Source organism: Anopheles aquasalis, chromosome 3, assembly GCF_943734665.1.
Source record: "Anopheles aquasalis chromosome 3, idAnoAquaMG_Q_19, whole genome shotgun sequence".
In the NCBI taxonomy this organism is placed as follows: domain Eukaryota; kingdom Metazoa; phylum Arthropoda; class Insecta; order Diptera; family Culicidae; genus Anopheles; species Anopheles aquasalis.
The window spans coordinates 4105001-4131658 of record NC_064878.1 but is presented as its reverse complement, the minus strand read 5'-3'; the positions used below and the strand labels follow the sequence as shown (position 1 = coordinate 4131658).

The 26658-nt window shown below is 50.6% G+C and overlaps 1 protein-coding gene across 13 annotated transcripts in view; it reads left to right on the top strand.

The window, feature by feature from the left end:
• Positions 1-64: 64 nt before the first annotated feature.
• The window catches only part of LOC126577718 (plasma membrane calcium-transporting ATPase 1), a 45493-nt gene continuing 18899 nt past the window's right edge, over positions 65-26658 (top strand). For 4 of the 13 annotated variants that reach the window (XM_050239574.1, XM_050239573.1, XM_050239572.1 and 1 more), the window contains exons 1-3: positions 4637-4790; positions 5565-5795; positions 18087-18152. The gene's annotated coding sequence lies outside the window, so the exon portion shown is untranslated. Of the gene's footprint in view, positions 612-3106; positions 3185-4636; positions 4791-5473; positions 5796-18086; positions 18153-21630; positions 21770-26098; positions 26119-26338; positions 26529-26658 lie in introns of those variants that run through there. The other 9 variants (XM_050239564.1, XM_050239562.1, XM_050239575.1 and 6 more) reach the window with 9 other exon arrangements.

Genomic DNA, 26658 nt, shown 5'->3' with positions numbered 1-26658 from the left:
GTTTAAAAACTTACTAAACTCTGCGGCAAAGGAGCACCCTGTCGTTAAAACACGTTGGCGTTCAACACCAAACGCACGACAACAAATTCAGAATATCCAAAACCCAAAAACTGTCCAGCCTGGTCGGATAGGGCGGAAAAGGTGTCCCAAGAAAAGTGCGAATCCGCTCGAAAAGTTCAGTTCTTTCAACTACAAATCGTGGTTTATCGCACGGAGAGCGTTTTGTTAATCTCCCACGGCCCGTAATCTCCAGCAGGCCTCGCGAGTGAGTTTGCGGTCAGCATCCAGCATCCATTATCAGCAAAGTGCCGCCGTTATTCCCCGTTTTGATACGCGCCGTGCATCCGTAATCGGAATTGGAATCGGAATCGATCTGCGGCTCTGTGTCTGTGTCACCCGTATGTGCACGATTGGTGAAAGAAGGCCATAAAGGTGAGAAAGAAAGTGGCCACCTACGATTGATGGTGTAGTGGGTCTGTGTTTGTGTGCGTTGTGAAAGCTGGCGAACCCGCCCCCGCATTAATCGCAATACGAAGTGAATCTTGGTCCCCGGACACCAGCAAGACTCCCCGGAACAGCAAGCGTCCCCCGGATCCCGGATCATCGCAAAGGTAAGTGGCATTCAATGGAGAGGGAAAAATGTTCCATTCCGGAAAGTGACAGCTCGCAGGCCGGTGTGCGAGCGGAAGAGGAGTAGGTCGAAGGAGGCCACGGATCGATTTCCATTTTCCAGTCGCATCAGCAGCAGCTGATTTGATTGATGGAAAGGACGGCGAGGATCCCCAGTCGGCGTGTGCAAAGTAGGCGAGCGTTTGTTTATATGTCACCTCCCAACCGGATCTGCCCCTGAGAGAGAGGAGAGAGTGCAAGCCGACGACGTTATTTGCCAAAGGCCTCACACGATATCTACCACCTCGCAGATGTCGACTAATTTATGGCCAACGGTTGGCTGGCTGGCTGGCTGGCGAGACGAGACACTCGGCAACGCCATCGTCGTCGCCTCCGGTTAACCTCATTAACGAAAGTTCTATCTTCTCGCCTGGGGTAAGCCCTCGAGAGTGACAAACAGGTAAACACGGAGGAAGACCGGAGCGGACCCTTGGTCTGGTTTGTGTGCCCCAATCCGTAGAATCCGGTATCGGGGTTTCGCTCTCAATTGCCTGCCTGTCGCCCTTCTCCATCGTCGTCACCATCGTCGCCGCTAATTAGCTTCGTGAACCGGCCGGCCGTTACACGTTACGCACCGGCAGCCATACCGTGCCGGTCGGCAGAGGGAGCACACGGAAGCGCCATAACGTCGCTGATGCGTTGTATCCTTTCTACTCATTAAAATGCTGATGGTTGATTGTTTCTGGCTTGGCTTCGAAGAGCTTTTTATGACACTTCCAATAGTGCCTTTCAATAGAACCCACGCACTCCCATGTTCTGTACGATCGATCAGAAGAGAGAGAGAGAGAGAGAGATAGAGGGAGAGAGGGATTCCGGGTGTTTTTAGAATATACACAATAAATCAACCAACGAACCACCACAGACTATCGGTCCAGAAGACAATCAATTATGCAATTCATCACGCCAAACATACACAGCCACACGCCTACATTTCGTTTGGAAAATTGGGAAAGAGGTGGTGCAATTTTCCAAGGTAGGCCACCCGGGCCCGGAGCCGGGCAGTTGCATAACGGTGCGCCACGAATCCCGAACACACGAGAATCGAATTCCCAGCCGATGATCCGATCCGATCGATCGTGCACGCTTTACGGCAGCATAAATCGACGGCATGGGTGGCGGCCGGCAGGATATGGTGACCGGCGCGTCCCATCGGGACACGTGAAGCATCTGTCTCTCTCTCTCTCTCTTACTCTGTCTCTCTACAGAGCAAGAGGCCACTCGGTTGGTCTGGTCGGACACTGCATCTGGTCTCTTGGGGGCGGGGTGGTGGCCATATTACGCGGCTAAATATAAACATTTACGTGGCTATGTGCCGTGTATGTGTACCTTTTATGTGTGTATTTGAACGGAGAGGCAGAGGGTGTATGTTTGTATATCGCCTGGTAGCTAAACCGCTGAAACATCGCGTTTTCTGTTTGGGCCCCCTGGGGGCTGGGGGAAGGCGAGGTTGAGGATGGATGTGCCGCTAGGTGGCCTGGGCAGCAGATGTTGGAATTCGATCGGTGCTGACTAACGAAAGGGCAGAAAACGGTTTCGTTACGTTTGGCAGGAGAAGGTTCTTTTGTGGATGCAATGAAAATACGAAAAATCCGGAAAACTTTTATCTAAAAATCCATCAAAAACGCTTCTCCGACTACTAGGATGTCAACAGTCGAGCAGGATCATCACGCGAGATGGTTTCGATTCGACGAACAGGAATCGATCAACGCTATGCACAGGGTTTGATCAAAGAAAGCGTTGGTTTTCGTTCCTGTTTTTTTTCTTTGCTTTTTAGTCTACTCTTCGTTCACTCTGTTTTAGATCTTTGAAAATGTCCCCCCCTCGCGAAAGATCGATCGGAACTCGCCATCCAGAGCGCACCGGGATGTCTCTGACAGTTTGCCAATAGATTATCGACTTTCGGTGGTTCGCGGTGCTGCTTCACCATCCAGTGGGATATTTGCTTTCAATCTTTGGTGCAGCCAATGTGGCCACCACCAGCAGGCTGTGAACATACACCCACGGAACCACCAGCAGTAGGCAATTCCCGTACCTCGATGGAACCACGAGGACAGAAGCACAGAAATCGAGCGTAATCGTGGTGCTACGGCGGCGCTGAGAGCGATTTTTGGTGTGTGGAAAAATCGTTAAATCTGACGTCGATCCTGTGTGGTGTTGTGAAGGCGCGGAGACTACTAGCGCGCGATGATGATGATGATAGGTAGTCTCTATTGCTCCTCACACAAACCAGGAGATGGCATTGCGCTCCCATTGCGACCGCTCTTCGGTCTCACAAAAAGGTGGATCCTGGGAAAACTCCCCGTAGTAGCCGGGGCCGGAGAGAGAGAGAGAGAGAGAGAGACCGCCGGTCGTCCGTTTTTCCTTGCTTCGACAGCGTACGATGGTGATGGCGAGAGCGACCGCTACCACTATACTAGTTCACTACTGCAAGGGTCGCGCGCGCGCTAGTCGCTTGCCGTCGCTTGCTGCCTGCTCTGTGCTCGGTCGTCATCGACAGCGTTCTGTGGTTCAAAAGGTTTGCACTCGATTTTCTCCCCCTGTGGCGCCTCACGGTTGAAAAGTGGTTTGGAAAATGGTGTTTGGTGAATGTGCGGGTGGATTTAGAAACTCCCAGTAGGCGACGACACGAAGGATGAAATGGATTTCTAGTGCCAACCGGGGGGCAGCACACATTTAATCGATTTCTAGTGTGCTCGTGTGTATCTAGAGGTATGTGTGCGTGCGTGTATGGTACCGACCGAAACGGAGTGACACAATGCCCCTCTACCATCCAAAAATCTCCTCGTGCACCTCGCGCTTCGTACGCCCCAGATAACAAGTGAAAGCCCTCCGCATCGCATCCATTACCGCCCCTCTTCAGCTGGTGGCTATGGGTTCCAAATTTACGCCAACCAGCCAGCGAAACTCGACGACGATCGGAAATGCGGACACTAAATGGACGCGCTGTTTCGGCGGTGGTTGGTTGATTTCAATTTTAATTTAGAACACGTCTCCGTTGTCGCCACCATCACCGCCGCCGCCATCCGTGGATCCGGGTTCACGGTGCTTCCGTTTCCCCACCGCAGTTCGTGCGTGCGCGAGGATCGCGGAAATTAGTCGCCAAAAAACGCGTAAAAGATGGCCGCGTACCGAGCTGCTAGCTGGTTTTCCCCGATTTTCCCTATCAAAACAAATGGACTGCCACTGCACGGACACGGTCGTGTGGAGTGGGCATCGATTTTTCTGCCCGAACCGCTCCTCCGGTTCATTCCGAACCGCTCTCCGCTACGTTCTCTCAGCGGGCAGCTCCAGGAGGTGTATTAGTAGGCGCTGCTGGTTTCGAAGTAGACATTGGAAAATGTATCCATTTTCTTCGGTTGCTTCGCTCGCTGGTGCCATGACCGTGACGTGTGCTTTGCCCTTTTCCTCTTTTGGTGGCTGTATATGTAACGGGCCGGACGGACGGATGGACGGATGGACGGTTTGGCTCGTGATTTTCCGTGGCATCGTCGAAGCAAAATTATGTAATAGCATTTTCCCGTTTGCTCTCTGCTCTTGCTCTCTCTCCTTCTCGCGCGCTCTCTCTCTCTGACACGCACACATATGCGGTTGGCGAACGCCACGAGGCGGCAGGACTCCCATTTTCACCGGATTTTCCGACCCTCTCTGGTGGGAGGGTGTTTTTCGCGAGAGCGCGCCACAGTAGAGAGTGGCGAGCAAGATCGATACGATACCAGGGAGCAGCAGCAGCAGCAGCAAGAGTGTTTCCCAAGCAGATCTCTCTGAGGAGGTGAAACGAAAAGAACAACTCGGGGTGGGGAAAGCCAACCGTGGCTCTCGTGGCTCGTGGTTAGGGAATTTTCCTGGAGCTGAGAGAGAGAGAGAGAGGGAGTGAGAGAGAGCAAGTGTACTAGAAGGATACATTCCGGCACACATTTTCCGAGAAACTCGTAGCTCGCGTAACTCGGCTGGCGATTTTGCTGGCTGGCTGGCGTGCTGGTTGGCCGGAAGGCGGAATCCGCTCAGTGGGACCCGCAGTTTGGCTCACACGTCGTTGCCGGAACCACCACCAGCACCGCAGCGAGCAGATCCTCTCAGTAGCAGCAGCAGCAGCAGCAGAGTGGTGTGGTGGTGCCGTGTTGGTGGGTGCTTTGGTGGAGTGTAGTGCTTTCCATGGGAGGACCAGGTGGCCACCGAACACCGTAATCATCAGCGCGCACCGCGCATTACACAACCCGCTGGTGTGGTGAGGAGCAGCGGAGACCGATTTTCTGTAGTAGGCTCCGGCTGCTGGCTTCGCCTGCTTTTCGATCTGGTTTCGCAACCGAAAGCAGAAGGCTCCCGTGTGGGTGCGTGCGTGCGTACGTGCGTGCGTGTTTGTGCTCCGGAGTGGTCAATCCGTTTTCATCTTCGATCTTTCGAACCCTCTCCTCTGCTCTGCTCTTTGCTGCTCTGTTCCGCTTTCCTTTGCCCTTTTCCAACAAACCGCAGCAGTGATTCGAAGGCGCTCGGTGGTGTGCGAAACCATCGTGAGCGTGTAGATGTGTGTTTCTATCCTCGAAAGAAGGACGACACGATAACGTTCCTGGGTTGGTAGGGAAAACCGCACCGACCGTGCCAGTGCCCGTGCGTGCGTGCGTGCGTATTGAAGAACGAGAGCTCCACTACTCCAGGGCAGGCCGGGAGTAGAGAGCAATAGAGAGAGAAAGAGCGAGAGAGAGAGCTGACATCACATTGTGCATGTTGAAGTGAATATTCTTGTATGTGTGCCAGCAAGCAGTATGTGAGCACAGAGTGTCACCGAAAACACCGAAAGGAGGTGTAAGCCACATACGGAGAAGGCTACCTTAGGTGCTCCTACTGCCAAACAGAGGACGGAACCGTTGGCCGTTGATTGATTCTTGATCTTAGTACAGCCCTAGCAGCAGCAGCAGCAGCAGCAGCAGCAGCAGCAGAAGCAGCAGCAGCAGTGTGAATCTTTCTCCTGAGAGGCAAAGTATCCAGTGATTCAGTGTCCCACAGCGGGGGGAGGGTGTTGTAAAAGGGCAAACACATAGTTGAAAGCAATCGAAAGTCAAGTGAGGTGCGTGGAAGGAAGTGCTACCGGTATCTAGTGGAACCCCGGAGCAAAGCTAAGTCACCGTGTGGTAAGTGTCCTCCTTGTGTCCTATCTGCTCCCGATGGTCGATTGCGAAGTGTGTAGTGGTCATGACGGCAGCGGCGGCGTTGGCGGCTAGTGGATTTACATAATTATTTGTGAAAAATCGATTTTCTCATCCGCGGAGTGAACAGACGCGTGTGGTGCTACACGGGCACGATCGGTGGACTCACGCGGGCGTTTGTGTAGCGAGTGTTGGTGGCCCCTCGAGCAGCGTGGGGGGAAGCGGAAAACGGTCGACACGTATGCGGGGTCGGGAAAAGCATGGAAGTCTCTGCTTCCTTCTAGGTCGCTCATTTTCTCACTTTCTCACTCAGAACCAGCGCGCTGCGCTGTGCTGCTTCACGTGCGCGCCTCTCTTTACTGCTCACATTGGTGTTTTTTTTGGGGGAGGCGGTGAGTGTCGTGCCGTGTCTCCGGATGGATTTGGTCTCTCGATTTTACTCCCACTAACTATTGGGGAGATGTGTGTGCCTTACAGTGTGTGCCTGTGTTGTGTGTGCCCGTGAGAAGCCTCTTGAAAGCCCTGAGAAGCTTCCGTTTTTGTTGTTGTTACTGGTAGTTTGTCATGGACAGTTTCCAGATTATTTCAGTTTAATTCTGACGATATCGATGAATCTCTATCCGCTAATGGTTACATACGAAAAAGAGTTGAGAACGAAGGAGATTTAGCATCACTGTCAAGCAGCGCGAGTGAAAAACAGGGAGGCGATGGTTCGATTCTTGGACGTAGCAAATCTCTATTAATAATGGGTTGCATTGGCACGGCATTCTGAGGTTTTGTCTCATATTCTGTAGCATCCAGCGACAACAGAAACGAGAAAAAACAGGCCTACTAGAGAAGAAAACTTTTAATAGAGCTATTATGGTGTTCTGCTGATGAACGGGGGGGATCCCCAATGAAGAAATGATATAACGCCCCTACCCAGAAGAGCGGGGCGCCTCCACCAAGGACGAGTTTCGTTTGTCACTTTTAGATATCGATTTTTTTCTTCGTCATTGTCCAGCAGCTGTGAACGAATATGGAAATACAACATGCTGCACTCAGTCCCCTCTCTCTGTTGTCCACCGGAATGTGGTTGAAATGAAATGTAAAGCGCCCCCCCCTCAACACTATCATAAAAGAAAAGGAAAAAGCATCATTGCGCGCGCTGTGCACGTGTGCTGTGCATGTGACGCGCGCGCTTTTACACTGTTGGTGGTGGTGCTGGAGTCTTTTGCTACAATCTAGAACGCTGATGTCCTTCGACCGCTTCGTTCAACCCGCTTCGCAGCAAGTGCTCTATCGTTGGGCGCTTTATGGATGGTTCTCATTAGCTTGCCGTCGCTCTCATCCTTCTTCCGCTCTATGCAATCAACCTGGCCCCCCTTTCCCCGTCATCATCGGTCCCGGGTCTATAAAAGGGTGAAGCACAACAAACGCACCCAGTGCTCTCTCTCTCTCTGTCTCTCTCTGTCTCTCCACATGGGATTCCCGGCTTGCGCTGATAAGTGCAGTGCGCGCAACCTCCACATTCGTCCGGCGAGCCCTGTATTCGGTCGTCGGCCTCCGGAGTGTTTTGTGATAAAAGTCGAACCAGCACAACACGAGTTGCATATTCTTTGACGGTGACTGCGTCAGCAGACTGCCTGGTTAACGCCAACGCTGATAAACCAGAATCAAAGCTTTGGAGCTGCATTGGGGCAGAAAGCAGAGAGAGAGAGTTGCCACATTCCACTCTGTGGCTCTACGATTTCACAGACAGATGCACAGACATCTAGAAGGATTGCGTAGGAGTCAATGCTGCAATGCTTTGAATGCGTTGATTAAACGCTTCTGTCCCTAGGGGTGCTTATCACTCGCCGCGTGCCGGTTCTTTCCCCCTTAAAACGATATTTGCATGATGCCCATCAGGCCACCAGTTACGGGACGCGGCTCACGTTCCCCTTTTTATCGCAGTTCCTCCATCTTTCTAGGCGCTGCTCAAAGAGCTTAAGCAGCTCTTCTAGCGTTCCGTATCACTAGCACTTCAAACCCAGCAACTCCTCCCTCCGATAAGCACGATAAGGGCGTTGGCGCGCAATTGCAGGCGCGAAAGACGGCGAGTAAAGATTGCTTACGTCTTCGATTTACATGTCTCGCCTCAGGGCTATCTGGTGATGATAAGAAGATGCCGATGATGAAGTTGGTGCCTGGATCCGGAGCTGGGAAGCGTTTGTGGAGAATCGCTCCCATATCATTCACTCAAGGCTATACTGGGCTTGGTGGGAGTAGTTCTAGTGACACCCTCGAAAGAACCATTGAAATGCAGTTTTTTTTCTCCATCCTTGACCGATTGGCGAGCTGCATCGTGGAGTGGATCCTTGAATGCTTTTATATTTTCATCCGAGATGCCCCTGGAACATGATTCGATCTTTCTCCCCAATGCTGGCCACGGAAAAGGTTGAAGTGCAAATTGGATCTATTCTCGATTGGAGCCCTCGGTTGTATGTCATGTAATGGATCGTCAGAGCGTGTCGATGGTTCAGGGTTGAACCGGCTCGTCAATCACAGTGATAAGCGGCAACGGCCCGCAGACCAGTCACAGAGAGAGAGAGAGAGGGGGTTAGGAAGGGAATAAGCGATGATTGCTGTGACCTTCGGCCGAAACCGCGCGCTTGCTGCGTTCCTCTGTGTGGTGTTTGATGAGAAACACTAAATCAGTCACACGCTAATTGTCTTGGTCTGGCCAAAGCCTTTACACCACCCCGGGGGTGGTGGAAGAAGAAGAGGTCAGCTACCGAGGTCAACATAAGCCGCGGTCGTTGATCCATCTCATTGGCATTGATGGAGGAGCGTGTGGCTAATGTGGGAAACACAGAGGATGAATCCATTATCGCGCCAGCAAATGAATGTTGTATTCCCATTCTGCCCAATGCTGCATTTCCATCCAGTAATCAACAGCAAAAGAGTTGGAAAATAAATGAAAAACCTGAAAGAGAAATCAATTAAGAAAAGCATTAACCAATGCATCATGATGCATCCAACACCAGGGAGAGGGTGTGGAGCGTGTACGAGGAGAAGAGAAATGCAATCTATTTTCCATTTTCCGCCCACTGGCACACAGCCGGTGGCTGGCGGTGGAGGTCACTTGCTCCCTCGTGCACGTGGCAAGTGGGTCAGGATTGTTCTCCGTGGCTCGCGTGGCTGCCTGTGTTGGTGACGAATTACGTCGATCGATCGATTGTTGTTTCCCTCGCCAACTGCCACCCTTGTGGCGATGATGATGATGATGACGACGAGAGTTTCGTGGTGGTGGTGTTGGTGGTCAGTGAAATGAGTTTTCTTTGCTCTACACCCCACGGCGCCTTCAACTCAACAATTTCTCACCCCAGGGGCCTCAAGTCAAGAGGGATTTATGGGGTGGGTTGAGGCCACAAAACGAATCTCGCTTCCCTCAGGGACGTCTACCGTCCTGAGATGAAATGGAATTTTCTTCCGTTCTTCCGTTTGATGTGCATTTTTCTAACGTTTTTTTTCTGCGGCAGACTTTATTTTGTTGTTGGTTACAATTCTCAGCAAATTAATTCTGTGAAAGAAAAAAAATGGCTTTTCCCTGTGGGTAAATGCAAGTGTTTCTCGATTCTTCTAAGCGAATTCCTTACGCTTTCGACTCTCCCACACGTTGGTTATATGTTTTTGGTCCGCCAAACACCGAAAACAGATGTCTATTTATTCCCCCCCCCCCCCGAACGGTCGGCTCTCGAGGTTTTCGATCTGGTCCGGGAATGGACGCAGCAAGAAACACTTGTGCTACTAAAACAGCTTCTCGTGGAGTGGCGCTCTACCACCACACGAGCTTGTCGTCGCCGTTTCCGTGGCCGTCGTCTTGGCTAGCGCGTGAATATGAGCAGCAGCAGCAGCCTCGCAGACTGTGGTCGTGGAAGTCTCCATTTGCGATGGATAAGCAAAACTCGGCCGGCCGGTCAGTTGGTCCGGCTCGGAACGGAGCGGAATCATAAAATTAACTCGCGAAACTCGCGCACTGACGGAGGAGGAAGATGCTGTCGGGCGAGCTTCCACTCTCTTTCTCTGCCTTCCCGGGCGATTCTTGGCTGAAGCATATTTTTCCGACCATAAACCAATCGGAAATGTGATCCCCCGGCCCTGTACGATGGCGCCCTCCCTTGGTACGACTTGGTCTCACCCCTCTCCCCTAGCCCTAGCGATGACCTAGAAAGAGTTAATTAGATTAGAAGCATCGCTCTACTGTGGGAGGAGAAGGAGGAAGAGTAGCGACAGACTGGCTGCGGAAACAGCAGTGGAGCAGGGAATTCATTTTGTAAATGCAGTTTTACTCCCTCCCGTCCGGTTTTGCTGGTTCCCGTGAGGAAATTCCGTCTAGCAGGAGATGGAGGAGTAAATTCGACGAAGAAAACGAGGGATTTTACATTTGTACGTGGGTCCCAGCTTTGAACTGTGTCGTGTAGATCCGTTCGAAATTGAACGCAAACATTCCTCTGGATTGCTTGGATAGAAATGAAACTGCTTTATGGTTTGCATGTTTGCTCTTCCATATTTGGTTCTTTTATTATTTGTGGAAACCGAATTTGAAGCTGATCTGTAAATACGTCCACCAATTCGTCAATGGAATAAAAATAATGTTTTCTTTTCCTCTGTTGATGTAAAATGTTATCAAGCTCTAACAGAAATGAGTCACTCCCTGCGGTTGGCTGCACTTTTCGCGAATTCATCTGGCAATCGAGCATGCCTTGCGTACGTCAATGCGAACCATTATCACCCTGCTAGCGATGACCAGCCCCGGGAGTCTAGATTCTGTGTTTGCTCGTGGCTGGTTGCGATGACACTGGTTTTGATTTCCAGTTTTAACGAGCCCACCGAAAAACCGGTTAACATTGAATCGCGTGTAAAGTGTAAACCAGTTCCTTCAGTGCAGAAGGCGCGCGCGGAAGCCATTGCCAATTCCAAACATGGGCACAGAAGAATACCACCGCGCGCGCAGAGAGAGAGAGAGAGAGAGAGCGACCATTCGTCATACACAACATCGACCATGACCACCGTGGCCAATGTGTGGCGTGGTGGAGAAGGTCTTTCAAAATTTTTCGACCATGACTGACTGTGGAACCGAGGGTTTCCGCGATCAGCGATGCTTACTTCGTGTGCTCCCGGGTCTTTAATTGTTTTGTATCATAAAAATACCTTTTCCGGGGGTTTTTTTTTTATTGGGGAACCATCGGGCATAATTGTATCGTTTAACCAGATTCGGCATTCGCGGCCAAGTGTCATCATTAAGAAAGTCTTGATCCCGTTGGTGCCGTAATCGATTTCTCAGCTATATAAGGACGCGTTAATGGCATCAGCAACGATTCCCCTTTTCTTTTATGGTCCCCATAATCATCCAATCAGCTAATTACAGGAGCTCAAACATCTTGCTTGCAAACGTGCCGATTGGATAAGTCAGTCGAACGCAGACCAATTGTCTACTGAAGGTCTTCGCTTCTTCGTCTCCAGTTTACCTTATTGTAATGCTTCCGCCGTAACCTACAAACTAAAAATAATATTCCATCCACGGTGTGTGGTGTGGTGCATCGTGGCACTGGAAGGACGAATCATGTGCCACGCGTGCATCAGCACCGGTGACCACCGGCGGTGGCCACGGTACATTTGAATATTATGTTGCGAGACCACCACCAGCACCATCACCATTCAAACGTGACTCCCAGTAGTGAGTGGAACGAAGGAGTAGTGTTGGCGGGCACGGTGGCGGTGTTGCAACGTGCCCCAGCAGCTATTTCGTAGAACTGGCCTAGTTTTCGGTGTGGCTCGTCCTTTTTCTCCCTTTCGAGAGGAAAATGGGAGCGCCGGGGGTTGGGTGGGCGCACGCTCCATCTCATCTCACCTCGATATCATCTTCAGTAGCTGACGCCGCCTTCTCGATTGAGTCATCCAGCGCTGGCGATGGCGGAGGATCGATGATCCTTATTCGCTCTCTCTCCGGAGGGGCACTCATTTTCCTCATTTTCATCTCGCCAATCACACCGTGAGATGAGCATTCGCTGTCAGATTTGACAGCCGTGAGAGAGAGAGGAAGGCGAATGTGTACTCGTGAGTGACAACTCGAGAGGGAAAACTTTTGTTCTCACAATTTTCCCACAGCTACCCATTTTCTCACTCTCGCTCGCTCGTAATGCGCGCGGTGTGGATTTGGTGTAGCGTCGAACCGAGCGAATGACGTCATCAGTGTGAGATTGGCTTGCTGGCTAAACTCCCAGCTCCGGCCGGGGGGGTGGGTGTTGCTTTATGTGCAATCTTGCTCCCACGAGGCACGAGCTTTTGGTTCTGCTGATGATGCTTTCCATTCCAAGAATCCCACATCCACATCCATCCATCCGCAGAGTAGTGGTCCCGGAGGCTCGATTCTTTCTTTTCAGGCAGCTCTTGCTCTGCTTTTGTGGGATTTGTTCGGCATCGCACGGCCTCCACAACGGGAGAATGCCCCCAAAAACAGCCCCCTCGAGTGAGGTAGCAGCTAGATGTTGTAGCGAACAAACGAACGGACGGACGGCGTACCTTTTAGCAGTTTTGCTAACTGTCGTTCTTCATCGAAGGAAGCCGTCGTGCATGAAAAGCCGTACGAGGCACTCCGAGCTAGTGGCGCTCATTTGCTTGCTCATCATTATTTATAATTCAAACATTCATTCATCTCACTCTCTCGTCATCCATCGCCTGTGCCGCAGCAAACCGTGCAGGCAGATTCTGGTCGATTCTGGTCGCCCATCGGGCTCGGGTTGGTCGCGACTTCCCACGGGGTTTAGGGGGGGGCTGACACAGAACGTGCAACGGCAAAGAACGCAAACACGCCGCAGTGGGTAGGAACCTGGTGTGTAGGTGGTGCCGTTCCGTTACCACTCCCACGCACCGGGAGCTCAGTGCCACGCAACTCGCACGGTCTCGACATGAGTTTGGATGAGCTGCTTGGCGAGCATTCTACACACGGGACCGCCCCGGACAAACGAGCTGTGCTCTGAACGATCTGAAGAATCATCTAAAGACCAGCTCTTGGTGGTGGCCCTTGAGAGTTTCGTTCGTTTCGTTGCAATGGGGAAACATCTGCTTGCAAGTAGATGGTTTGCTGATCGCCTACATGTTCTGATTGTACAAGATCTGTAGAGTATAATGGTAATGTTAGTAAAATCATGTTTTGTTTTATGGCAGTCTTGGCCAAAATATTTTTTTGCGTTTTCATGAAGTCTCAGCATACCTTGCGCGTTGTCTAGCAACGCGCCTTGCACATCATAGCGAGCTGGGAATCTCTCTTCCTCTTCTGATCGCAGCGGTCGAATAAATTTCTTCATACACTCGAAGTCACTTTTAAATCTTTTCCTCATCATGAAATTAAAAGAGGAACCTTCGTTCCTAAAGTTTTAATTTTTTTCGCTGATAATGACATTATATTATCATTCAGTTTGTATTTTCACAATGTTTCCATTGCTTCCATGCATTATGTTGCTGCTTCTGAAGCTACTGAAGATTCACAGAACTATTATCTATATAATTGCGTGCTCTAGCAAGGCTGAAATATTGTTTGTATCACGATTGTCCTCCAATGGGTCATGAGGGGATGCCAAAGAAGGGCCATTCCCTTTCTATCCAAACAGTCGATTCCAGCGACCAAAACATAAACTTTTAATGCGCATCTACCGTGCCGTTAATCACGATCCGCACCCTACTGTGTGTCGTGACATGCGGCTAGCTCTCACTCATGCCATCGCAGGCACGATACGCGTGCTGGATTTCACATTGAACCCACTTCGGATACACCCTTGCGCGGAGGTGAGGCGCACAATGAGGATTGGCCCCGATTGCTCCTCTGCCGGTCTCACTTTAGTCAATCGATTAGCACCTTCCGTTCGGCGTTTGCCGGTGTATAAACACCTTTTAGACGTTTGTCACGCTTTTGTGCTACGGGGCCTACGGCTATCCGGTTCCGGGCTTGCGGACGTTCCGCATCGCTGCCTTTTCGAAAATGTATGAAAATGGACGACGATGCGCGTTTACGTCATTCGCCCTTTCGGTCACAATGAACCCCCCCCCCCCCCCCCCCCCCCCCGGCTGGTGCCGTTCGGTACCGGTTGTTCATGTTTGGATGGAAGAAAACAATAGCAAGCAGCAGTTGCAGTGCTTTTTGAAGTGCATACCATTAGTTCTTTGGTTCAGTTAGGTCTCGGGAACAAGCAGAACCACTAGGAAGGACAGTTGTTCGGTTGTTATTGAGCTATAGTGCAAATGATTTCAACTTATTCTGGGAAACGTTATAATGTGACAATCATTTTACCATTAGACGAGCACGCACTGTTTAGTGCGATCAAGGTTAAGCATGTTTTGTGTCAATGAGTGAATGCAAATTACTCCCCTTTGAAGAATGATGAGCATTAGACGGTAATGAACCCCTAAAACGATCAACAACTTTCACCTTCCAGTGTTCCAAAAGAATTGTTCTAATGTATTGAGAAAATAAAACCCGAAAGAGGAAATTTTATTACGTCTCATAGTAGTTATTTCTTTTTCCTTTGCCCACTTCGATATTTTAAACCACGGGCGCCTCATCATCTGCCCCAATCTTGGCATTCTCCCGTATATGTTTCTATTTTTGAAATTCAACCGATATAATTATGGCAATCTGTTTATTAGTTCCGCTAGACAGTGGGTGACATAATGGGGGGGATTTTTTTTTTCGGACGACGATCGTCCGATGCCCTTCCGATTCGGTGTCGGAAAATGAAACCATAAGGAAAGGGGCCGCTGGTGAGAAATGGATCGTTTTCCATCATTTGAATACATTGCACGGAGTGTCCATCGGAGTAGGAGTAGCAAAACACTACAAAGACGCATTGTGAGGCAATGATCTCGCTCTATCTTTCCCGGCTGGCCTAAGAATGCGGTTGCCCGTTCTGCGGTTCGGCGATGTTCGTCGTTATGTTTTAAAAATAAATTTCATTGCAAAGAACTCTTTATGGTTGCAGCTTTGGACGGGTTCAAATGCTGCTGCTGCTGCTGCTTCGTCGTTAAACATGCTTTTCGAACGTGAGCAGCGTGCGTTCGCGCCATGATGAGTAGAAGAGGATGCTGCTGCTGACCGACCGACCGACCGAACTTTCAGACAAGCACAACGCAGCACACCGATCGCAACCTGTGCCTTCTAGTGTCCGGTGCTGCTGCTGCTGCATGGAAGCGTTGTTATTTGGATCTATTTTTAGGGATCGGCCAAGAAGGAGGAATGCTCACTCGGTACGCTATGCGAAACAAACGCAACGAGACCCCGACCGGGGCTGCGGCACCAGCTTCCCGAAGCTAGTTTGGTGCGGGGATACTATTTTAGAAAACCGTTCCACATTCCTCATCCAAGCTGCCTCCAACTTTGATGTCAACGGACAGTAGCAAACGGTAGCGACCGACGAGGAAGACCATAATTTGTGAACATAAATCGAGCCATTACGTGACAACCAATGAATGCTCACCGTGTGGAAGGTGAAGATTGTATCACCGTGCACACCGGGCCAATGAGAGGCCAATGGTCTTGTAACCATTTGTTTTTCATTGGTAATCCCCCCGAGGCGAAGGGGTGGGCGGTGCCGCCATGGTGAACTATTTCTGGACCGTTTTCCTGGATCACGCGCCGCTGAGCCTGAGGCCCCTGAGACACTGTGGAATGTCTCTTATGGCCATTGCGTGCGAGCGAGAGAACCAAGTTAAAGGGACGCGTCCACCTGCATCTAAGTAGCCGGTAGCACGCGTAGCCACTAAACGTGGACCAGAGCATCGTGGACCCATTCATCTCACAGCATGCCATGCGGGGCGGCGAGTACGAGTCGCGCCGCCTGCCCAGATGTGTTACAGTGAGTAAGGATGAGCTGTAACCTCGCTCCTCGCTCCCTACTCATTGTGTGCCCTACGTTGGTCGCTGGTCCCTGTGCTTCTGTGATCGCGTGCCTGGCCAATCGTCTGGCTAGCACCACCCTCGGGTTTGGGTGAGTGACATGCACACAGCAGCGCGCCTCTAATGACTGATTGACACGCGTGCGGGATGTTCGGTGCTGACCGGAACGCACCAGAAGAAGCTGTGTGTCTAGTTGCGTGCCTAGTGGCACTTCTCGCACGATCGGAAGTGGTGGAGTGCGTCCACCGCGACAACAGAAGCCCGACGCCCGACTATATGCGGCTTAAATGGGTCAACAACATGGTGCTGTTGCCATCCATCGTTCTTTCGTTGCCATTCAGCCAAGCGAGTACTCGTCGATTGGCCGCTGCTCATCAAAAAGGCAAGCATTCGCCACATTTCCCGTTCGCCTTCGATGCGTCAATTGCGTCAAAAGATGCGTCAGAAAGCGGTTCGGTAAAGGCACCCCCCATTCGACAACAGTTAAATCGATCGTTTAGAATATCTTGGAGCGAGAAATATGATTCATGGACCAATTCACACAGAGTGCACCTTCCGAGTGACATTATAGATGGCCGACGCTCTGCCGTCACTACTCACATGCTGTCACGATACACTCCACTAACGCAAGTAGCGTACTCTCTCTCTCTCGCCGCGCTGGTGAATGGTAATGACGCCAATCGTGTATCGCATCTCGACGTCCGAGTCATAAGGATTTTGTGAGGCCCGTGCATTCTCGGTAAAAGGTCGCGCTCGCGAATCCATTTATCAGCCATTTAACGAGCGCGCGCGAAATGCCGCTGCCTGTTTCGTCTGGCAGGCAGTCTGGTGCGCGCCCTGCCAGGCAGCCGGCTTGCCACATCCTTCTAACAAAAAGGGAAACAAAGGTCGCCGTGCAATTTGATTATTATTTCATCGATGGCGGTGCGCGACTCATCTTACGCGACGCAACGAGAGCGAACTATTTGTGGCAGCCCAGCGAAGAGCGGTGTGGAGGCTGCTCAGTTACAAAACTTCCACCCAGCTGATGTCAGACGCTAGCGAAGTAACGAAGGCTGTTGTCATAACATTTTTTAGCCTCCATTTAGCAGGAACCCGCCATTGGTCATATGGCGTGACTCATGATACCAGGGAGGCACTCCACAATGTTGAAACGAAAAACAAAACGATAAGCGATCAGTGAAGGGGCGGAATGAATCACCATGGTTCTTTCCACGCTTCTCATGCTTGACATGCTCGATCAGAATATCGAGGGCACGTCGCCCCCACCCTCTACATAACGCCAAATACAGACGTCATTGCCAGTCTCATCGACGTCATCAATTCCACCGTCATTCCGCCTAGTTGTACGGGCGAATGTGAAAGCGGTTTGCTTTGTTGGCGGGCGGTTTTAATGAATTCGTGACAGTAGCAACGTTTCCGATTAGCAAGCACCAGTGCCAGTGGTAGCTTCCGACGCGTTATCAGACGAAGGTCACGTGGCATCGAGCGGGTCGATCTGTTCACGCTGATCCCCGCGCACTGTGCCATTACACTCACCACCTGGTGTGGTACCCGTGAACCCAAAAATAAATCCACGGCCCACCGGTTGTAAGCAGACGCGAAAAAGGCGAGAGGTTTGGGGGAGAAAAACGCGAAAAACTAATTAACATTTCCCGTATTTTCCCCGTCATCCACTTGCGGCCTCACTTGTGGGCTTCGGTACTTGCTAATCGTCATGTCTGAGAGCGGGGAAATAGTGTGTCAGTCACGCTCGTTCTCTCTTTTCCGCTGGGAAATCATCGATTAGTTTTATAATGCCAAAGGGCAGGTTGGGTTAGTTAGATTAGGCGGCATGTATGCTAATTTCTACTAGCAACGGAGAATATACGACACGATATTTCATGCAAAATGATCTTGATTTCTGACTGTAAAGTATTCAAATCACACGCTTAAATGGCTGACACATGGAGCGTTGAATCCAAGAGTGCTTTGGAATGAACTCCGGTTGCCAGCGCATCAGAACGCCATCAAGCCATTTGAGACACACTTAGCCATTGTTTCGATTTCGAAGGAAGAAAAGGGAATGCTTGGAATCAAAATACGAACACCCACCGCACGGCACGGGGACCCCCCTAACTTAGCGGAACGAAATATCTCAGTGACGGGTATCAAATCACACGTATGGTAAATGAAACCACTGACCGTGTTAGTAATGTTGTGTTTTATTGTAATAACAGATCGCTTGTCAATCAATCTGGTGGGCGGTGGGGAAGAAGGATTCGACCAGACAGACAGCCAGCCAACAACTTCCCTGTATCTAGAAGGATTATAATGCATTACTGATGTTCTTCTTTTACCACTCTGCTTCTTCTCTCAAACAGGATCATGTTCTGCCAGCCGCGACCGCACGTAACAACGCCGTGACTGCTTATGAGTGCTAAATTTGGGTAAGCTTCCCTCCGCGCCCTCAAGCGCAATGATTTTCCCTAAAATTGCTCACTCCATGCATGAAAAATAAAGAGAGACGGTGGATCAATCTCTCACGCTGGTTGGCTGGTGCACGAACCTGTCAAGCGAACGGAGGTGATGGTAAAAGCGATGCCTGCTTGGGATAGAAACCGCCCTAGTCTAGTTGATGCTTGTTTGGACAAGGTATTTTCGGAAAATGCCGATCCTTCTCTGCAAAAAAAGCAACCCCTCTGCACCACACAACGACGCTGCCAGCATTATTTAATTGAGTGACAGAAACGGGTGTGGGTAGACGCAGACGCAGAAAGAATCCGGATCAGCATCGATCGATCGGCTCGGAACCACGACCACAACCGGTGGCCTCCATCCAGTACACAGTGGAGTGCTTGGTTGGTGGTTGGCCGCTGTGTTTACTGCAGCGTCCGCCCGCGTCCGCCCGCGTCCGCCAAATTAGCCAAACGAAGGAGGCGCGCGTTGCAAGCGATCGAAACACTGCTGATCCAAACAATCGAACAGATGCGAACAGCGTAGCGAGATAGCCGAATATATGCCGAAAGTCTACCGTGACCGTCCGGACGGTGGTGGGGTGTGCACGGACACGGACACGGACCTCGCCCTCCCCACACCGGGGTATCCGGTTTTGTGTGTATGTGTTTCCGATAAACAAACGACCTAACCTCGACACGTTTAATAAACATTAATCTGCCGCTGCTTCAGATAGAGAGAGCGTGAGCGACAGAGAGAGAGAGAGAGAGAGAGAGAGAGAGAGAGAGAGAGAGAGAGAGAGAGAGAGAGAGAGCGAGAGGGTTAGATTGTTGGAGGGGATGGAGAGACCATGTATGGATTGCTGGTCGATCTGGGAAAATTGCCAAGTTTCCCGGCGGCGCACCCTAAACCCCAGCGTGTGGTGCGGAAAGTTATGATTTCACGGAAGGAGCTACAACACCCCTGATGGGGCGGAGGGGGGCAGCACTGCAAGGAGAAGCTTTTCCGGCATTGAAGGTTGATCGATAAAATTAAAATCTGGCCAACAGATCCAAGGCAGATTTAGAGTTTCGTGAACAGAGTACAAAAAAGAAAACGGGTGGAAAAGAAACACCTCTTGGCGAGCGTTTTCACGTATGTGTTTTCCCAGGAACATATATTCTTATTTTAGCGTCTCTCCCGTGCGCGTGTTGTTAGGCTACTGGGCCTTTACAACGGTGCGCAGACCATCACAGTCCGGAGTCAACGAGCCGAGTGTTGCAAAAATCGATTCCATAATGCGCGCGAGTGTCCTTTTGAAGAACGCGGACGGACCACAACAGTAATGGCCGTGGAACAGGTTCCATGATTCAATTTTCATTTCAATAATGGATTCTGTTTTGTTGTTAGGCTAGAAAGTCAGCGAACACGAGCCGGATCGCCAAGCGGAATGAGTGAGACTCGAGCGACCACAACGGTCAGACTGACGTGCGAGACGTGTCTGCGCGAACACTAGGCGGGGGCGGAGGATGGCTGTCCATTAGCCAGTGCTCTAGACGAAGAAAATGTGATAAATTAGCGAAGAAACCACACCAACACGGCTGACACATAAACACGCGCACAGTGAAGGAAGGAAAACCGCATTCTCATGGCGTGCCGTTTGTTTCATGGACTTAGGGTCCTATTTCTGGACTGATGCTGGTGGCTGGTGCGCGCTGTGGAGCGCGCTAGACTGCCAAATCTTTGCGCGGCTACGAAATCGTCGTCGGTCGGTCGACTTGGCACCGAGTGTTGGTAATTTCTCGTCCCAGAGCGTTTGGCGCTAGTGGGGCCAGCCGATGGGGCTGCGGATTCGAGCCAGCTAACCGAGCTCCACGATTATCGCTACGGCGTGCGAATTTGTTTGTTTGCGCGGGGCGGACCATCCTCCGGACGAGCAGAATGCATGCGGCCCCGCAGGTGTAGAGCACGGCGACGGCGTAACGTATTGCTCGCAGATGTTTGCGCGTTTTGTGTAGATCAACTCTAGCGGCCAGCCAGGCTCGGCCAGGGCAGTTAGTTGGTGGTGGGCCTTGGTGTTCGACGGACTATGGACAGCCCACATCCACAACAAACGTTCTGCGTGCCGGGGGGCGGTGGCGAGATTTATGGTTCGCAGCTAGCTCGCGTTGGTGGACGGATGAAGGAAACCTCCTCCATACTCTCTCTTCTTTGGTATTCTGTCCCTTAACCATCCCGGTTGAATCGCTTTGGGAACATTTTGTTTTGACGTCCAGTAATTTGGTGCCGGTTCGCAAAGGGAGAGAGAGTAAACTCGATAGCTCTCGAGCCGCCCGTGAGCGCATCTCTTGGGCATTAATTATTCCGGCTAAATGAAAGCATTAGTTTTTGGCGAGCATCAAGTGTAATCGAGCTCGAGGTCCTGGCAAGTGAGAGAGAGAGAGAGGGAGGGAGCGAGAGAAAGGCCACAAATTATCATCAGTACGCCCAGCGGATGCACTGGTGCTGGTGGTTCAGTTGTTACCGGCGCTTGATTTAGCGTTATCGCTGGTAGGTAAATCTGGGATAATAAGACAGCTCGCTCTGTGTTTAGGTTCTGAAGCTAAACAGACACTAGATACACGTTTTAATTTCAAAAACGTGTTCCTTTGGAGATGAGAGGAGGCGCCACCGGGGTAGTGGTCAGCAATTTTGTGAAGTAAATGTAGCAGCAGCAGCAGCTGCTGCTGCAACAGTAGCAACATTAATATTTAATGTGTAAGCCCCCACACGCGCAATGTCTGACTTGCAGTGTTTACCTTATCGCCATTCGTTGTCGCCAGCGTACAATTCCGCGCATGATATGGCCACTGGTGGTCGATTAAAATAACTGCATTAATCATAGCGTTGGAGAGTGGAGCTCGGCACTCGTTGCTGCGTGGTGCCTTCCAATTGTTCGGAAGTTTTGCCGATCGACAGATTGTCCCGACAGAGGGTGTCACGCGCCCGTTATCAAGATTATGCCTTCGTGGAGTACAATTTAAGTGGAGCGCGGTCTAGAAATGCCTCTGGGCTGACATAAAAGTCATTCAATCGCTCTGTGATCACCGCTGGGCTATCGGTTACTGTTCCAGCAGGAGCATATACACGCATACAGACTGCCCTATAGTGCTGATAGCGTAACGAAGGCCACAATGGTGCCCGTCTGAAACGTTGCAACGTGTTTGGTCAACAGTATGTTTCGCGTGACAGTTTGGCGCGTCACAACGGCCGGTCGGTGTGTTGTTGGAGCGTGTTGCTGTCCCAATAACCGCAAAGAATGTGCGGCCACTGTTGCTGAGTTGCTGAGCACGGGTTGCACGCGTTGTAGCTGTTACCGAGCTGTCCGCATACCGTCGGTTGTGTCATGCGTGATTAACCGAATGGAGAATTTTAATAGATTTCTCGTCCGAATTCGTCAACTTCCCTTCTCCGTGATTGCTTGGTCTCCACTGTTCAGTGATTCAGAGTGACGTCAGTTGCCGCTTGATAGTTTAGCACGATGTTCCTACGATGCGTCAACACCGGTCGCGATAGTTCGTTCCGAGGGTGTGGTGTGGTCTCCATCATCACCGTGACGCTGATGGTGTGCAGCGAGCGAGGTAACACTATGGTAAGCATACCAAGGTGAAAACGCTAAAAGGCCAAAATGGAGTTTCGGTTCCGCTCGAGAAACTCCGCCAACCATTCATGTCGTTTTGCAGTTCATGTTGCAGTCGCTGTTGTTGTTGTTGTGGTTGTTGTTGGTGAATCAGGCGATTGCCGGCTGCAGGCCTTCAGTTGTTACACCGCGTGCGAGTTCTGAAAGTGGCAAACCGTTTTGTTTTTAGAAAATATCCAATCCGTTGTTCGTCCATCGAGTGTGTTTAATGTTCTGACCTGGAAAACAATTAGTGTCGCTTTTGTTTTTCGTTTGTCCGTTTCGTTCTCGACCTTCGGCTGCGTAATGCGCCCTGTCGCAGGGTATCTAGTACCGAGCAACAAATGAGTTATTAAATGTGCGAACCGCAGGGCCCGATTGACCGATTCACACGCGAAACCGGAATCGGTATGGGACAATGATAAGGAATACAATTAACAGTGCGGTCGCGGGAATCTGTGAACAGATAAATGCACAATTGGCTTAAAACGAGTTATTAAATATGATTACTGGCATGCAGCTATGCGAGGAGTACCCATTAAAGCTACCAACGAACCGCATCGAGCGTCCCAGTTTACCTACAGAGTGGCAAGCGCAAGCTGCTGCTGCTGCTACTGCTGGCCGGTGGTAGAGATGAGCATGCGGTGGTCCCCCGTTTGTGCGCCTGTGTGTACGTTGAGCTGGTGTGTTGTCTATGTAGCTGGGTGATGGTCGTTCATGTCGTGATTAGTTGCATCGATGCCACTGGCTCCTCTGGCTGTCACCGCGAAAAGGTACATTTCAATTACAGCGCACCTACAGTAATTGCCCTTGGCGCAGCGGACGGTGACGAGCGATGCAGTGGATGCGATGATGCTCATCACATGAATCACACTTTGCATGAGCTGGAATCCCAAAGCGTTCTCTAAGTATTATTTAAATCTTTTAAGTATACGCTTGACTATGAATAGGTACTGGAAATGCTACGGAGCCGTACACTATTTGATAATTAGAAAGAGAATTTAATTTGATTTGATTGCATATGCATCAATAAGCTGCATTGTATTTGTTATAGAATTATACATTTTGATGATTCAAAATTTGTTAAATTTTAAAATTTACTTTGTTATGTTTCTAAAGCGTCATTGGTATAATTAAATTCGTATAAACCCTGTAAATGTTTCATTTATTAGCGAACGAACACATTTGCCGCTGCTGCAAACATGGGCAATTGAAAATGGGATTCAACAATAGTGCTATTGCCAGAGCCGCCGCCTCAAGCAGCTTCGCACATCACAGGGAAGCGATCGGTACCATTTTCCATCTAAATTTAAACATCAATGACCTTCGGGCATCGTCAATCTTCTTTGACAATCGCACCGTTGGGTGGAATGAAGATAGACGGAACACCATCCGGTGGTGCGCAAATTTGGCGGATTTTTCGATGCAATTGCAATCGCCACCAGTTCGCCGGTTGCCAGGAGTGTCATTTTAGCCAGATTCTACCGCATTCGAGGGCCAGTGTAATACCATTTTGAAGGTCTCGGGTTTGTAAGTACACATTGCTTAAAGAAGCATCGGATAACAAACCTTGCTAGCTACCATCTTCACACGTAAATCAGTCACATGCAACGAGTAGCAGCCTTCACCTGAATGGAGAATGTGTGTTTGCAAATTCATTAAACAGTGATCGTCCACTGGATGGATGTAATTAAAAGCAACATTAAACAGCGACAACAGCGTCTATCGCAAACCTGTTCGTACCTCCGCTGTTTGGTGGCTTATCACCGAGTACAGTGTACAGTATGGTCGCCGAGCCGTCCCCTCCTGTCATGAGGCTCGAAAACTTTCTGTGACCGAGATATCGGGACCACGCTTAGGTATGCCGGTAGGCATGCGTATGCTAGGTGAGAGAGTGTGTACGGGCTTAGGTAGGTGTGCCAGAAACGTTGTCGAGATAAGGTAGCAGAGAAATAAATAAACAGAACCAAGTGGTGTGACAAGTGAGAGCTGCGACGCGAGGTGTGTAGTATCGACGAAACACCTCTCTGCAAATGGCCGCAAAAGGGGGGGTCCGTAGCGCGAGTAAGATTGATTCAGTTGCGCATGGCAGCATGCTCGATGTTTGGCTATGCTAATTTGTGCTTTATTCCATGCGGAGTGTCGTTAACTCGCCAATATGTGGTTTGCATTTTACGAAATTTTCAAATTCTGTTTACTACTTCGTATGTTTGAACCAATTAGTGTAGAGAGAGAGAGACCGATGCGGCACTAAAGATAAACGTGTTGTGCAAATAGTGAAGACGCAGCGCAACACCTTTTGAAGGTGCCGTCTGCCATAATTTGCAACTGTCTTTGAGGAACTGACTTCGAACTCGTGACAGCTACCCGATAACGGGTGGCCGCGAGCATGCACAATCGAGGCCGGAGTACGGACATTCCCATACCTGAAGCCGCCGAAGGTTGTGCACGTGCATCTACTCGCAATCTCCTCGGTACCCTCGTGGTCCGTGCTCTGGACTGCGCCAAATGCCTGAACGTAATCGTTCACGAACGATCATCATCATCATCATCAGTAGTAGCGGCAGCGCGCAGCGGTCTGTCACCGTGGAATGTAAATGAGCTTGGTGTTTCGGGTAGGTCGGTCATCCGGAGGGCCGCTAGCCGACAAGAAGGCGGCCCCTCTAGCCAATGCGACGATCATCGACGATCGCGTCATCGTGGCAGTGGAGTTAATAGGAGTTTACCTAATGATTGCATCGACAGCCAGTACCGGAGCTACAAGCTTGAAGTGTAGTTACGCTACTATGTCCGGCCGACCGACCGACCGACCGACAAGATGCACTTGCGCACACATATCGATCCACGTGGCCTAAGTGCTTCTAATAGAGGAGCTCTTGAATTGCAAAAAAAAAAACACAGACTTCACAGAACGAATAACCAAATAGCGGACGGGCGGACGTGCGGGGGGAGAGGATGAGCATCGCGTTGCTATTAGGCAATCGATTGATTGGAGCAAGGGCGGCACAAGACTGGGGAAGCGCTTGGGCCTAGAAATAGAACTATGACGTCCGTAGGACCGATGGTTCGTCATTGAAGGGAAGGTATCGCCGTATCGCCGTATCGCCGAATCGCCGGATCGCCGGACGGATATTGAGACATTATTGTGCCGGCGGACGATAAATGGGATCTGTCCGCTTATCTGTAGGGAGGCGAAGCTTATCAAGCTGCTCGAGCCGTTTAAAACCTGTTATCATGCGCCTGGTGTGGTGGTCGATGAATAAAGATAACCTAATGGAGGGCCATTTCGACAACAACGTCTTTTGCGATCCGCTTTTGAGCTCCAGGGTTTTATCATGGATTTTAAGGCAGATTGTAATTGTAGCACCGATCATTGTACTAGACGAAGGATGATAATGGACGAATTGAATGTGCGATATCACCGGGGGAGATTAAGGAGAATTTTGATAAGATTTTGAGTTGATCAATCAATTTAAAAGACATTGCCATCGATTCGTCTATACTAACATCACATGACTTCACACCGGTGACAGTCCTTGGCGATGAAGTTGGGCAGGTGATGGTCACGAGTTTTAGAGAGAAGTCTTATGTTCCTTTCTAAGGAAAAGAATGTGTTTATGCCAGGGCACGCTCAACTTTAACCTTCGCTTTTGCCGTGCCAGGTCGCCGGACACCACGGTCAAAGTCGCCATACCTTACGGTCGCTATGCTTTTGCTGTTTTATTTCGTTCGAAACGTTCCCTCGAAACGTTCAAGCGTGCGATTGGCCATCGAGAACGATGAGGTTTGCGACGAATGCGACGACAACGGGGACTGCGGACGCGTTATAGGGGTACGGTGGGGGCAGCATTGAACTCCCTCGTGTGTCCACGCAACCACACGGATGCATAAATGTATGATGCAAAACCGGTTTGCCGGCGAGTCAAGTCTGTCGCCGTCGCGCACAACCGGCTCTTAGTACGTCACTGGGCGCGCACGAGGCGCTAACCTCGGCGTGGTCGATTGCGAATCCTCGCTGTACTGATCGGAGCGGAGTGTCAGGGAACAGATAAATCCTCCACCGCGCTCTCCGGCACATGGATGGAATTTATCGGCGTTGTAGCGCGTTGGATTATAATTAAAACACATCGCGCGAGTCCTCCATGCGTCGATCGCCTCAACGATCGCCCAGGCGATCCCCAGGCGATCGTAATTGTGTATTCGTGTGCGGTGCGTGTGCCTCGACGCTCGACGAACCTGCTCGACGAAACGGGCTTAGACGGGCTGTGGCAAAAGATTGGACCGTCCGTTTTGTGTAAATCACCGAGATCCGAATGCGAAAGGTGTGGTGGGTAGGTTCGCCGGGTCTAATACTGTGCACCCGATGGGGGGCTTCGCTACCTTCCGAAGGTCTCGCCATTCCGAAAAAGGGGCTGCCGAGTGTTCCGAGTGTTCGATGACGTAAGCGCACCGGTCGGCTGGTCGGCCGGTCGGACGTTCGGGTTCTGCAAGCTTCTGCTTCCATCCCCTTACCTTGATTTACACAAACCGTTCGACCAGTGGCAGCGCTTAGCGTCTATTTGGTAATCGTTCAGTGATCGAACCGTTTGCCAAAAATTGTGATGCTAAACGACGAGGTGATGTTAGTTTAATATAGTGTCGGGTGTTTGTATGCGTGTATGTGTATTATTGTGTTTAAACGCCTGACTACCGATCACAAATTCGTTTGATATCACAACCGTCTAACTACCAGGTACGACGATTGGATGATCTCACAGAAAGTTCACGATTCGCGGTCGAAATTGGATGTGTGTAAACGTACGAGTGGCTCATCACAAACTGGCGGCAGCGATGAGCGATTCCGTTTATGATCCGTTTTGGGT